Raw genomic sequence first — 13919 nt, 5'->3', positions numbered from 1 at the left:
GGTGAACTAAGGCCCGATTGTATAAACCATTTAATCTTAGATCAGAGGTTAAATTGATCCTTGTTTCAGCTGAACTTGGAATTTTGTGTTGTATAAAGTCTAATCTGAGATTAATTTGTCTCAAACTAAAGTCAACTTTGACTGAAGAAATTTCTCCGATTAAGTTAGATGATCCAAGTTCAGTTATTTCTTTTCTGTTTGAAATATACGAGTGACAGATTGTGCAAATAAAATATCCATTATTATTAATATTAATAGATATGATAGGTACATATATATATATATATATATATATATATATATATATATATATATATCTTTCAATTTTTTGCCTTAATACACAATCATATGTTATAAGGCTCTATCGTGTTCAGCAGTATCAAATAACATAACCTATAATTATATTATGTTTATAACAACCATTAATTATTAATGGATATGATAGGTACATTCATAAATTTTCAATTAACTGTATTACTAAACGAAAATTATCGTTTTATAAAGCTTTATTATGTTTAGCAGTATCAAACACCATAACATAACAACTCGGAGAACAGTCAACCTTCTTCTTATTGTCCGCCATTATTTACATTGCACAAAAAACCAGTGTCTCCAACAGAGTGTACGGAAAGTCTCCAAAAAGTAGTTGTAAAGTCGCTAGATTTCTCATTATCAACAAAGAAAGATTAAATTTTGTCACTATGGGGTGCTAAAAAGGTCACTAAATCCCTATTTAAGCAATATAAAAGTTAAAAGAAATTGTTGTTGAAAAAGAGTTAAAGTCGCTAGATTGGCAACACTGAACAATCCTGTCCGTGCATCACGTATTTCACCTGTTTATGCAATGTTGCCAAATCCTTTTCACGTGAACTTAGATTGCATTTGTACCAAGGTAATTTGATCGCAGAAAAGTTTTATACAATAGAAGAAGTGTCTGAACTCGGTTCACTTTTCGATCTTCGATCAAAGTTGATCTTTAGTCAGGGAGTTTTATACAATTGGGCCTAAGTTGTCTACGCTTCCCTGCACTAGCGAGGTCAAGGACGCTATAAAAAAGTACAATAAACCCACTAAAGGCTGTTGTTTTTCGTCCTTAAAGTTATTTTGGGTCATATCCAACTCTTTTATATGTTGTTAACATACACAGTTGACAACCTTGTCCTATTTGAGACGAAATCTATCTCTGTTGTCGACTGTTTAGCACGAGTGACAATCGTAGTCTATTTCACGTAATATCTGGCTCTGTTATTTGTTGTTCAAATAAACGGGAAAGAGTTATCTGTCTGAGGCAATATCTGGCTCTTATCATTAATTTCATTACTAAGATAAATGGCGTAACTGGATAACTGGTGTGGAACCGTTGCCGTTACGTTGACAACCAAGTAGATAATGTCGCCAACAAGACGGAACGCTATACATGTTTATGGCCGCTGCAAGTATTTTCGTACAGAACGAGTTATTTCCGATGAACCGTAAATACAAAGCCAAAGCGGTCATAATAATATACTGTACAGCTTTGGCAAGGATTGCCGCCAAATTTGGCTTCATCGATTTCAACGATATTACCTGGATCAAGTCATATTTTCTTCTTCATTTCGCTCTGATTATAATATATTCTAATATATTTTAAAATCTTTATTATTTTTTCTTTAGTGCATTAAAAATCGCTGCTATGCTCGCTAAACCTTTCACTGGACTAAAAGAATGCAGTCATGAATTTTAATAGATGCATATATAATCAGTTTTTTTCCACTAGACTCGGTATAGTCCGGTCCCTGTAGTGAGCATAATCAGCGCTGCAGTATCACATGCATTCTCCGGTTGTTCACATAAATAAATTAACGAGTCACAGTCCAGATGAATTTGAAGCAAAATCTGTGTTTTGTTGCTATGTAAGGTAAACGATCAAGTCGTCTTGGGTAATCTAGCTGTTAACATGATATTGACTCAGAGGTTCTAGGATTCAAACCTGACCGAATTCCATAAAATCATTTGCATTGCTCCCTCCGCGAGGGAAGTAAGATTGTGGGTCCCAAGTCGTAGATTCACGGAAAATTGAAGAATCCTGTCCTTGATAGAGGCTATCCTGTCCTTGATAGAGTCTCAAGGTAAAATGTATCTGCCATTTTTCACTCACGTTGAATTTCGACATGAGTTCAGCTGTTCTCCTGTTGAATACTACTACCTCCACCACTTCCACCTCAGAATGTCCGCCTGGATTGGTCGTATGTAGTCGAAACTGAACGAACTGTGTTCCCAGTGTAGTCAAAGATGGATGCCGCGAGTCTTGCTAGTTGATGACTGACTTTGTTACGCAGTTGAGTTGTACTTGTGGTGTTAGTTTGACCCGTTTATTGCCCTGTGCATAGTTTATTTTGTAGTATGTTGAGAATTTTTATATAATTTGGTAAGCCAGTAGAGTAAGATACTAATACAATAACTAACATCGTGCGACGCAGTTTTTTGTCGATATCAAAACACTGCCGGTTCAACCTTACTGGTGGCCACCCACTTACAAATTTTCAGCGTTCTTTTATACAACGGCCCTTAGCTGTTCGTACACTACAACCTAATTGAGTGGGAATCATGCAGATAAAGTTCAGAATGCTCCTTGATTTTAGTAGAGTTTACAGTAGTTAGACTATCTTAGGAATTATCTTAAAGGAATATCAACTGATATTAAAACAAGATGTGTTTCTTCCTACATCTATTAGTCTCAATATAACAGTATGTGCAGCATCATTTGTTACATTAATAGTCCTGGTGTTATATCAAACTTTGCACGGAGGGATTCAGTACGGATGAAGAATTGCAGCTAGGGGATAGGAGAATCCCTAGGCTCCCATTGCATTGTCTTCTGAATGACATTTTGATGTGAGAGATTTCCAAGAAAAAATATATATTATTTGTCGGTCACGTCGAAATTATGAAGGAACATAATGATTCCGTATGAGTGCTATTAAGTGCGCGTGGATTTGTTCAAATCTTAACATGTATTCCACATCATACCTAATGAAGGCCGATGGTGATGATGATGATGATGGTGATGATGATGATGATGATGAAGAGGAGGAGAACGAGAAGAATACGGAGGAAGAAAAGCAACTAAAAATACATGAGCCTTCGTCCGTCAAGACTATCTCGGGCTGCGGGGAAGAAACTATGTAAGCTCCAAGCTGGTAGGTCACTTGTCTCATTCTGTGTGTCGCTCTTCCAATGAAGGAACCTAAAAATGTTGAAAAGGAGAAGCCAAAAGATGGCTGTAATCTATTAGGTGCCACTCTAAAAGGATGGAAGAAATATCGCAAGGATACTACCAGGAGCGAAGTTTGCAGCAGTAAAGCAGGGTCGTCTGAAATGGACCATAACATAGAAAAGGATAAAGGTCGCAGTCCTTACTAGTTAAAGAAAAGCGTGCCTTCAAGACTCATCAAATGAAGAACGGTGTTTTTTTTTTTTTTTCGGGGAAATAAATGTCCTTAACATCGTTCCTTCGAAAGGAAGGTTAGTAGGAAGTGACGCATCGTCAATTTATGATGCGTGAAAGGAAACTGTTCTTGACTGTTCTTGAATGAGTGGACTGTACGCAAAATTACCGGTCATTTCACTGCCCAAGCTTCCTTATGGTACAGATGTCTCTGCTGATTTTGTGACAATGCTGCGGTCTCTTAATTCTCGGATCAGGAAGAAAGAGAACCAATTCGTAGCATAGTTTTGAAAGTTCTGAAGACTTGTACAAAGTCGTTAAAACTGGAAAAGAATCGTAACTGGGTGAATAGTGTCAAAGTGAGGCAGACAAAGGCGATATCTAACATCAGCTGTGCAAGTTAAACTTACATTAGTTTCTTATATTTGTGCCTCAATTGCAAACTTTACAGACTGTCAAAATGGTTGCTGAAACTTCCAATTACGGTCAGAGATACTTTCCTAGACTCTGATAGTCTGACAAATAAAAAATTAGTCTTCTAAATTGAGTCACCTGTTGAGAGTAATTAATAATGAAAATTGATGATAGAACAATAATAGACGTTGATGACTAGTTGAGTTAAATACGACTTTAGCCAGTAATTGCCAAATTTTGTCTGACGTTCTTTCATTCAAGGAAGAATTATTTTACGTGCCACTTTTAGGCTCTACCAGACTGGATTATCAGAAGAATAAATATAATAAGGGAAAAACTTCTAGTCAGTTTTAAACATAGTTGAAGAAATAGAACGCATAAACAAAATTGGAAACGTATGGGCGGACACAATTTCAAAATTGGCATTTCAGTACCAGTCAAGAGGACATGGAGATCTGGATCTATGAAAGATGAACTACGTGGGCAACATTTTCCAGACAAGGATGTTGTCATCGCAGCTGTAAGAAAATGGCTCGTCTCTGTTGGTTCAGATTTTTATGAGCACGGCATATAGGCCTTTGTTTATCGCTGGTAAAAGTGTATAACGAACGGTGGTGACCATGTGGAAAAATAATTGTATGTAGCTGAAATATTTCTCTATTTAACCTTATAATTATTCTGTTATAGTTTCCATGATAATAAATAGGATGCATTACTTCCGGACGACCTTCGTATTATGTAGTATGGCATGGTGTGGTGTGGTGTGATGTGATGTGGTGTGATGTGGCCGGGTGTAGTATGATATGGTGTGACTGTATGGTGTAGTCTTACCTGGTATGATGTGCAGTATGATATAGTATAGTATAGTATAGTAGCCTATAGTATTAGTATAGTAGAGTGCAGTACAGTATAATATAGTATAGTGTAATATAGTATAACCTAGTAAAGCAAAGCACAGTAGTCCACAGCTATGGATTAACGGTTAGCATGCCTGACCGCGAAACCATCGGGCCCGCGTTCAAATCCTGGTTGGGACAAGTTACCTGATTGAGGTTTTCCGGGGTTTTCCATCAACCCATTAAGAGCAAATGCTGGGTAACTTCCGGCACTGGACCCTGGACTCATTTCGCCGGCATTATCACCTTCATATCATTCAGACGCTAGATAACGACAGCAGTTGATAAAGCGTCATAAAATAACCAACTAAAAAAACAACATAGCATAGTGTAGTGTAGTATGGTATTATATTGTGGTATAATATTGGCCTAGTGTAGTATGATCTGATGTGGTATGGTATAATGTGGTATTGTGGTATGGTAAGGTACCATCATTTCCTGGAACACAAATATGGTCCACGAACAACCATTCAAAGAACATTGTAGAAGTGACATAAATCGTTCGTAGATAGCTGCAGTGACTTTACTTCAAACTACAGTAAGCAAAAATATAGATAAACGACGTACTACGTTATGGAGTACAAAATTTGAATGGACCATAGTTGTGTTTCAGGACCATAGTTATGGGAAATGAAGGTATGTTATGGTCTGATGTGATTTGGTGTGGAGTGGTGCGGTTCGGTGTAATGGTACGGTCATGATATTGTGTGGTATAATATAGTGTAGCATGGTATGATATATTGTGATATAATAATTATTATAGTGTAGTAAGGTATGGTCTGGTCTGGTGTCTTATAGTGTGGTGTGGTGTGGAAGCCCATGCACATTTAGACCACTGACATGGGCCCAATGTGCTACCACAGTCTAATATAGACAGTCACGAAGCTTGAGTTGTGAGGATGCTAGGAACAATAGACTGTGCAGATACTATTTCGCATTGTCTGTAATGGGACGATATTAGCGATTCTAGTGATTAGCAACTATCTATGGATGCATATTTATTACGTATTGAGCTTCGTGACTGTATATACTAGACTGTGGTGCTACTATCAAAATTCGACATGAGCGAGAAATGGCCGGAAAATTTTGCCTGGAGCCCTTCTATCGTAGAATTCTTTTACGTGCCGCAAATTTATGACATGGGACCCCAACTTTACTTCCGTCTTACGCTAAGAATAATTTTTGTTCTTATTAATACATTGACCTGTGTCGGATTTAAATCGTCGAACCACGTCAAATTCAACAGCCTGTGGCATAAATTAGATCACTGAGGACGATTCTATCATGAGTGAAGACAAGAGAATGAGTACTTATTTGTTGGATCCGTTACCAAGAGCTATTCTCCAGGATTGCTATTCGTGATAAATCGAACATACAGGTACAGTACCTCCTCCTTTCCTGCTGAATGTGTCTGTATCTGTAACACGGTGCAGAAACCCAAAAGTTTTGTACTACGTCTAGGCTTCATTCATAAAGTTCTTCGTAATGGATGTAAATACAGCTGAGCAGTTACCGAATTTGTGGTGGCAAATTTGAAATGTAGTAAATCTCGTTGTAAAGGATGGAGAATTATAGTTTTTCTAATTGTGATCTATATCTTTTGTTCCATGGACAATTCACTAGCAAAGCAAAGCAAAGCCAAGCCAAGCAACCAATCTTCATTACTTTTTTCAAATCTTTGCGTTGATCACTTTACAAGAGATGAATACGAAATACGTTTATATTTTGTATTATTAATATTATTATTAATTATACTGTACATAACAATGATAATGGATAATAATAATAATAATAATAATAATAATAATAATAATAGAGATACACATAAAGCTAATTACTGAAAGTTACAACGGAATTTTTGAACAGCTGCTCCAGCATGTGCAATATCTCTTGCTAGCGATGGGTATACCGTCAACCTGTACCTACACCTCTTTCCACTATACCACTTGATAATTTCATCTCGAATAAATTATATCTAGAATTAGACCTAGAATTTTGGAAGGATAAATCGCAATATAGCTAACGCCAGTAGGGGAAGTTATCCCCACTCACATAAAATGTGCATTCGACACAACACTCGCCTATCACGTAGAGTGTCTGTTGAGCTAGTAGGGGAAAAGTGTAATGGGTCGTGGGCGGAGCTTCTATGTTCGCTATATTGCGATTTGCCCTTTTGGAAATAATGATTTATATCTGCAAGGATTTAAGCCGTCACGTGATCTAGTGACTACAGCGCTGGACTTATAATCCTGTGGACCCAGATCCGATCCCCAACGTACCCACGATTTATAACTTGTGATGGACAAGCCCGTGTCCAGGTAACACAGGGTTTTCTCCAAGAGCTCCGGTTCTCGTATGACAGCTCTTCGCGGGTGAAACGTAGACCAGCATCCTATGGCGCACCCTGGGCAACGACTATGTCGGTAAATTGGTCTACACAACTGGCTTCATATGGGTGAATGACGAGAAGTTAAGTACTCGCCATTAGAAAAAAAAAATCTGCAGAGATTAATGCTGAATGCTGAACTCACTCTAAGTAGCAGAGTGTTTTTCTCAGGGTTGTCATAATTCCGCCAATACTCCACAAACAATTTCAATCTGCGATGTCTTGAGCTAGGCTCCAGAAAAAATGGAAATTTCTAAAATTTGTACACATTCATGTTTAGTAAATGAAGTAGACAGTGATCATGCTCTCTAGACATTCTACAAGTGGCCAATATAACGCCGGATATCGCTAATGCGAAGGCAGCTTTCAGTCTAACGCCGACGTATTCCATTATCTTGAGGTCCCTATGTTCAATCACTTTGGAATTCTCTTGCCGGAAATGGTGATGTGTGCGAATCTCAATTTAATGAGGCCATGACCTTGAAAGTTCTCGTAGGAACGCGTGAATGACTGTGCAACAACTCCGAGATGCTATCTGCAGGCATTCCACTCGCATTGCGGTATCACGGCTCCATGGTCCGTCTTCTACTTATTAGGTGATGCTGCCCCTGGCATCGAGGCCCCCTGCCGCGTAGGCAATTAGCAAACTTGCTGCAACTCTTAAGTGAAGTTTAAAAATTGTAGACACGCTGTTGCAGCACCTTAAACACATTCCTTCCGGTAATGTAACCACGGTTCAGGGGGTCGATGTGAGCAGTCCACCAATAAATGCTAGAAATAATATTACGTAGTACCACGTTCACTTTATAAATTTGTTACAAAAATGGATAATGAATGATCAGCAGCAGCAGTCCTCGTCGCCATCGCCCATCACTGATCTCGCTCCTCATCTCTCTCGCTTTTCTTTGTCCTTTTTCATTTTCTCTTCCTTATTCTTGTCAACGCTACTTCATCTCATCCCCTTCAACCTTCGTTTCCTCTTCTATTCTCCCTCTTGTTGCTCATTAATCTTTTTCGTAACTATCATTAACTTCATTAAAGTCCCTCTACCATTATTAATGTCATAATCGTCATGTCTGATTTATTCTCATCTTTTGAGGACTTCTGAAACAACACTATGAATTCACAAATTGTCGGGACACACTAAATGAATTTGTGGATTCCATAATCTAGCTCAGTATATAAATTTTGATGTTTTCATAGACATATATTTTCATTCAATGTGCGAATTAAAAGAATTAACTTTTGAAGAACTGAATTACTGACACAAATTTTACTTCTGATAAAGCCTTTTCCAGACAAACTTTTGTTTTATTTATTTACGCTTGGTTTTATTTATACAGGGTGTTTCCGAGGTGGTGTCACAAACTTTCAGGGATGATGGGGGAGGGCACATGTATCAATCTGAGATAACGAATCCTGATCCGGAAATGACCGAGTCGAAAGTTACAAGGAAAAATAGTTCTCTGGAAATGAAATAATTTTATTCCTCTGTACACCTTATTTATGTGTATTTATCTGTACATCTTATACAGGGACATCATTTTATTTTTACTTCAATTTTTATTGTGCCTGAGTTTTTGAATGTACTTCACTCCCACCCCTTCCACACAGATCCAAGACCGCATATAGTAGCCTTACGGTCATAGTAAACAGTACGTTCCAAAAATATGTTCGCGTTTTCCAGTGACGAAAGAGCTTTCAATATTGAATCATTTTCGCACAGGTACTGTCGTCCATTTGCCTACGTCGTATACCGGTTTCCCCCCACCAGTTTTATTCGCCAGCTAGTGGCTGAGCTGTCTTAGCTCTCTTCTGAAAACATTAATTTCTGTTAGGAATTGGACGTCTACGTAATATCATACAACTGTTTAAAATAACTTAAATAAAAGGGCCTCGTTAAGTAATTAACTGTCACGTAATTACCTCCATTTCTACGACCCTACGACATAACCACTTGGACGGACAGTAGATAGCATGTCTGAGTAATTTTATCTTTTCGGATCGGGCAGAAGTGAAGATTGAATTTACAGTACGTAAGATACTCTTTTATAGAGTAGGTACAGAATTATTTCAACATGAGTTACAAGCACAAAGATCGAAACTGGTAATTGGGATTAGATACAATAGTCTATAGTGCAATAATATGCACATTAGAACTGAAGCCTGTATCGAAATGAACGGCCACCATTTTAAAAAATGTGTTTAAATATCCATATTATGATTATTTTTCAATTTAACTTCATTCTCTATATTGTACGCTAATGTGCTGTAGGCAGTATAATATACACTGCATAATGAATACGTCCACATGGACAGCTCAGTTCGTGAGTAAAAACACTCATTGTTAATATTGTACTGCATTTTGATTAAACAAAAACCTAATGAAAATTATCAAACTCAAAAGCGCAATATTTCCTAGTTTACGTAAATGGATGAACTACTTTTCTTCCCTCCTATACCTAGTAAAGTGATTTGTTTGTACTGTATATTACGCCAGTATCATTGAACTCCAGTCGTGGAAGGGGTAGCAAACGGCGTTGAGTCAGAGGTATAGGTAAGTTAATATTAAAAATGTTAGTAAAAATAAAATGATGTCCCTGTACATACTGTACTCATTTGACGTTGTTTACGTTGTCTACTTACAGTATTCCATTCAGTGCGCTGTCTGAGGGATGGGAACAGGAAAGTACACTAAAGCAATGTAGATAGCGTAATGTGTAACTGACATGGTCGGTCCTGATATGCACGTCTGTAGACAGCAGTGTATGTGTACAAGTAGCAGTGTCCAGTCGATCAGTCCTAGTGAAATTGAGGGGTACACGAGAGTAAAATAAGCAGATCTGATTTTCGAATACGGATGAGCCAATGGGAACAGTAGACAAGCTCACAGATTGTATCGGGCCGAGTACCCCGTAGGAGACATCCGGCCCATATCATTTTTCCACGACTGTTCCAAAAGTTAAGGGTAGGAGGGCACGTGGTGCCAAATTACAATTCCATTTCCACACAACTATTTTTGCTTATAACTTTCGACTCAGTCATTTCCGGACTATGGTTCCTTCTCTCAAATTGATACATGTGCCCTTCACCATCATCCCTGAAAGTTTGTAATACCACCTCGGAAACACTCTGTAGATAACCCTCTTCAAATTAAATGATCTTGCTACTTGTTTTAAGTTCAGATGGGGCGTGCTTGAGTTAGTATTCTATTTTCATACTAAGAATTTGATCTACAGCAAAAAATCATGACCTGGGCTATACATAGGTTGACCAGATTCACATCGATAAAAAAAGAAGACACAAAGCTTAAAAAAGGAGGACATCGTTCGAAAAAAGAGGACAGAAAATATGTATACCTAGATTGAGGCTTAGGCGTATATTATATTTTAAATTACGTCAATATCTATTTTATTACAAAACATTTATAGTACAGATTTAGGTTTACATCATACTTCGAAATTGTCATGTTAGCGTCTATTTTATTACAAAATAATTATGAAAAAACTTAATAATAATGATTTTACAGTTAGCTACATATGAAAGTCAGGGGAACTATAACTAAGGGGTGCTCTGCAATAACAAGGTATGTACACATGCCTCGGTTTAGTCGCCACAATTAATGTATCAAAATAACAAATTCAATAACGAGATTTTGACGAATAATACATGAAACGTATACATATAAACTATCAATAATACTAAGCAAAAAACGCAGATTTGTAAAGACTTTTCTTTGTTAATGAAAACAATGTTACTTTTATTTACTGCCAAACACCCACTTCTTACACATACCTTGTTAGTGCAGAGCACTCTTCAATTATTAAAAAAGACAGAAAATATCTATTTAGATTTACATTCGCACCTAGATCTCTCGATTTACAGCTACCTGTGAGCAACGATCCAAACAAGGGTGAGCAAAGATAGTTGTTATGATCGTTGGCAAAGAGTATAGCCTATTCCATCGATGCTGCTGCCACCTACAAGCAAGTTATTTGAAAAAGGCGTCAAATAAGTTAATTTCAAAATATCAGACATACAAGTTACGAAAAGGAGGACATTTCTTGATTTTTAAAAAATCCGCCCGGACCCCGGACAAAGGCCTAAAAAGGAGGACATGTTCGGATAAAAGAGGACGTCTAGTCACTCTGTATATACATTTCGGTGATAGTTTATCATTGTTATCCACGAGATTCTAATCACCAATGCTTGCACCTTGGAAAAGTAATAATGAAAACTTAAAGTGGGCTAAAAATATAAATATTAATTACTTGCAGTTTTGTAGTTGGACGCTGCAACTAGACAATGTCATTGTTGTATAACGTGATCTCCGTTGTAAGTTTAATTTGCTAAAATAAATGTTTTAGCAACAGAATAAAGTTTTTATAGCTAAAACGCGATCTAGAAAGAGAAATTAATTTAAATGCACAATTTTCAAAATTAAATTGTAAAGAAACTGCATTGTTTTCATCTAACAATAATCTAGCACACCATATTTTCAATGCATTCCGGTTCTTGGGCCTCCTGAATAAAAATGAGGTGATAATAACAGAGCAATAATTTATTATACTCTTATATTCATAGCAGTAAATACAGAGAGTTCGCCAGGATAAAGGCTTCGCTCAGATGGATCCGTCGGGCTTTCATAGATCGAACGCGACTGCCGAGGAAGTAGTGTGTACATTTCTCCTGACTCGAGCGAGGGAAGGTTTTGTTTCGAAGTATGTACACAACATAGGCTGAAGGGACGTGAAGGTTAAAGTATTAGCATACAGCTGGCTTCCATTAAGCGCGGTTCAGTTTAGATCGTGGAAATGTAGTAGTAGTAGTAGTAGTAGTAGTAGTAGTAGTAGTAGTAGTAGTAGTAGTAGTAGTAGTAGTAGTAGTAGTAGTAGTAGTAGTAGTAGTAGGTTTATTTTGCCTGGCAGAGTTAAGGCCATGAGGCCTTCTCTTCCACTCAATCAGGTTTCAATAATATACATGAAATACAAAAATGAAATGTAGGTTCCATATATATATATATATATATATATTAGAACATCGAATCTTCATTTATGATACGTTTATTACTAAGAAATAGTACAAAAACTGTCGTGCTATATTTTCATCAGTCGAGAATCCCACCATTTATTATAAGGGTAAGTCAATAAAATGCATTTCTAATGCAATGTGTAAGTCTTAATATATTTTTTCAGAAAGCTGACACGTTCAATCACCGCTAGCTATTACTTGGTCATGTCACTTTCCAAACGGTGGCATATTAAGCGAAACCTGTTTCCAGGCGTACACCCGTTACTTGAAATGTTATTGATTTACAATGCTATGTCTAAACGGTTCATAATTATTATAACTTGTCCAATTACGGCTCCTCTTGGCGATGAAGCTATTAAAAAGTTTTCTGAATGAAAATGGTCTTCCTTGTGAACTCTCTTCTGGTTTGATAACAGCACCATATTATTTACGACTAAGCAGATCAGAATGTGAATTTGTGTCCCAAAGTTTATAGATGCTCTAGTATTTAATGTCAATTCCTATTTTCTATAGACGTTGGATTTATAACTGAAATATAATCTGCTTCCATTAATGACGATTCCATTAATGATAACTCCATATAAGCTTCACTCAAACACAGTCTACCACCGTCTCTTTAGCTTACCAATCCCAAAGAAACAGAAAAATATATAGCAAGAAATATAAGAAGATAATAAAGAAAGGTTGGCGAAAATTAAAAAAGAAGTGAGGAAATAAGAAATGGAAACCAGATGAAGGAAAATAAAGACAGGTGGAAGCACTGAGGTGAAATAAAGAAGGGAAAAGAAAGAGGCCAAGGAAGTACAAGAGAATGGAGAAGAAAACAAAAAACATAAAAGGACGGAAGAAATAATCTAAAGTTCAGAAAAAAATAAAAGCGAAGCAAAAAAAAAAAAAGGTAATGGAAATATGAAAACAGAAAAAAGAAGATAGAAAAGAAGTAAAAGGATTCAAAGAAAGGGAAAATAAAAAAATAGAGGAAGTAAGCCTAATAAGAAAAGAAAAGTAACAAACAAAAGAAGAAAAACAAAAGAGAAAAAGGAAGCAACCGACGAAGGAAAAATGAACTAAAGAAAGAGAAGGAATTAGAAAATAGAATAAATTAACGAAGAAGTGAAGATAGAAAAAAATACCTTTTGAAAGAATGAAGAATTTTAGAAAAGTGCAAAGAATAGTAATAGATTTTTAAAAAGCTAATGTAGAGTAGAATAATTACAGAGGATAGCGTGAGATAACGTATAAAACAAAATGTAAAAAACGCAAATGACATTACACTCTACTTTTTTAAGGTAAGGTTTTCCAGGACACACTACTTTCCTCTGTCATAGGCCTACTCACAACCTCACATAACTGATAAATAAATCCGTAACATAGCTGAAGTCCGAACGACAACCGACGTTCATTTAGGCCACTTTGGGATAACGAATTTGGAAAGTGCCCCTGGAGTTGCTTGTGCTTTGATCTCCAGGAGTCTCTGTTATTTTGGAAATGAGTGTGGGAACTGCAGCGTCCAGTTCCGGCGTCTCAAAATGTTGATAACATGCTGATATCGCGACGAGGACTGATTTATGCCCACAAACCAGTTCTTGTTGACAGAGGTGACTCCTCCCGAGATAAATGTGCTGCTTCGCGTTTGATTCGACGAGTCCTTACGAGTTATCGCTGAACTGCGCGGAAATCAGTTAATTGCGGCTTCTTAGATATACTACGAGCCAGTTGATATGCAGTCAAAGCGTTTTCATTGTACCTCTTCTACGATGACGGG

Source organism: Periplaneta americana, chromosome 9 (assembly GCF_040183065.1).
Source record: "Periplaneta americana isolate PAMFEO1 chromosome 9, P.americana_PAMFEO1_priV1, whole genome shotgun sequence".
In the NCBI taxonomy this organism is placed as follows: Eukaryota; Metazoa; Arthropoda; class Insecta; order Blattodea; family Blattidae; genus Periplaneta; species Periplaneta americana.
The sequence above is the reverse complement of the archived record's forward strand: the minus strand, read 5'-3'. Positions refer to the sequence as shown.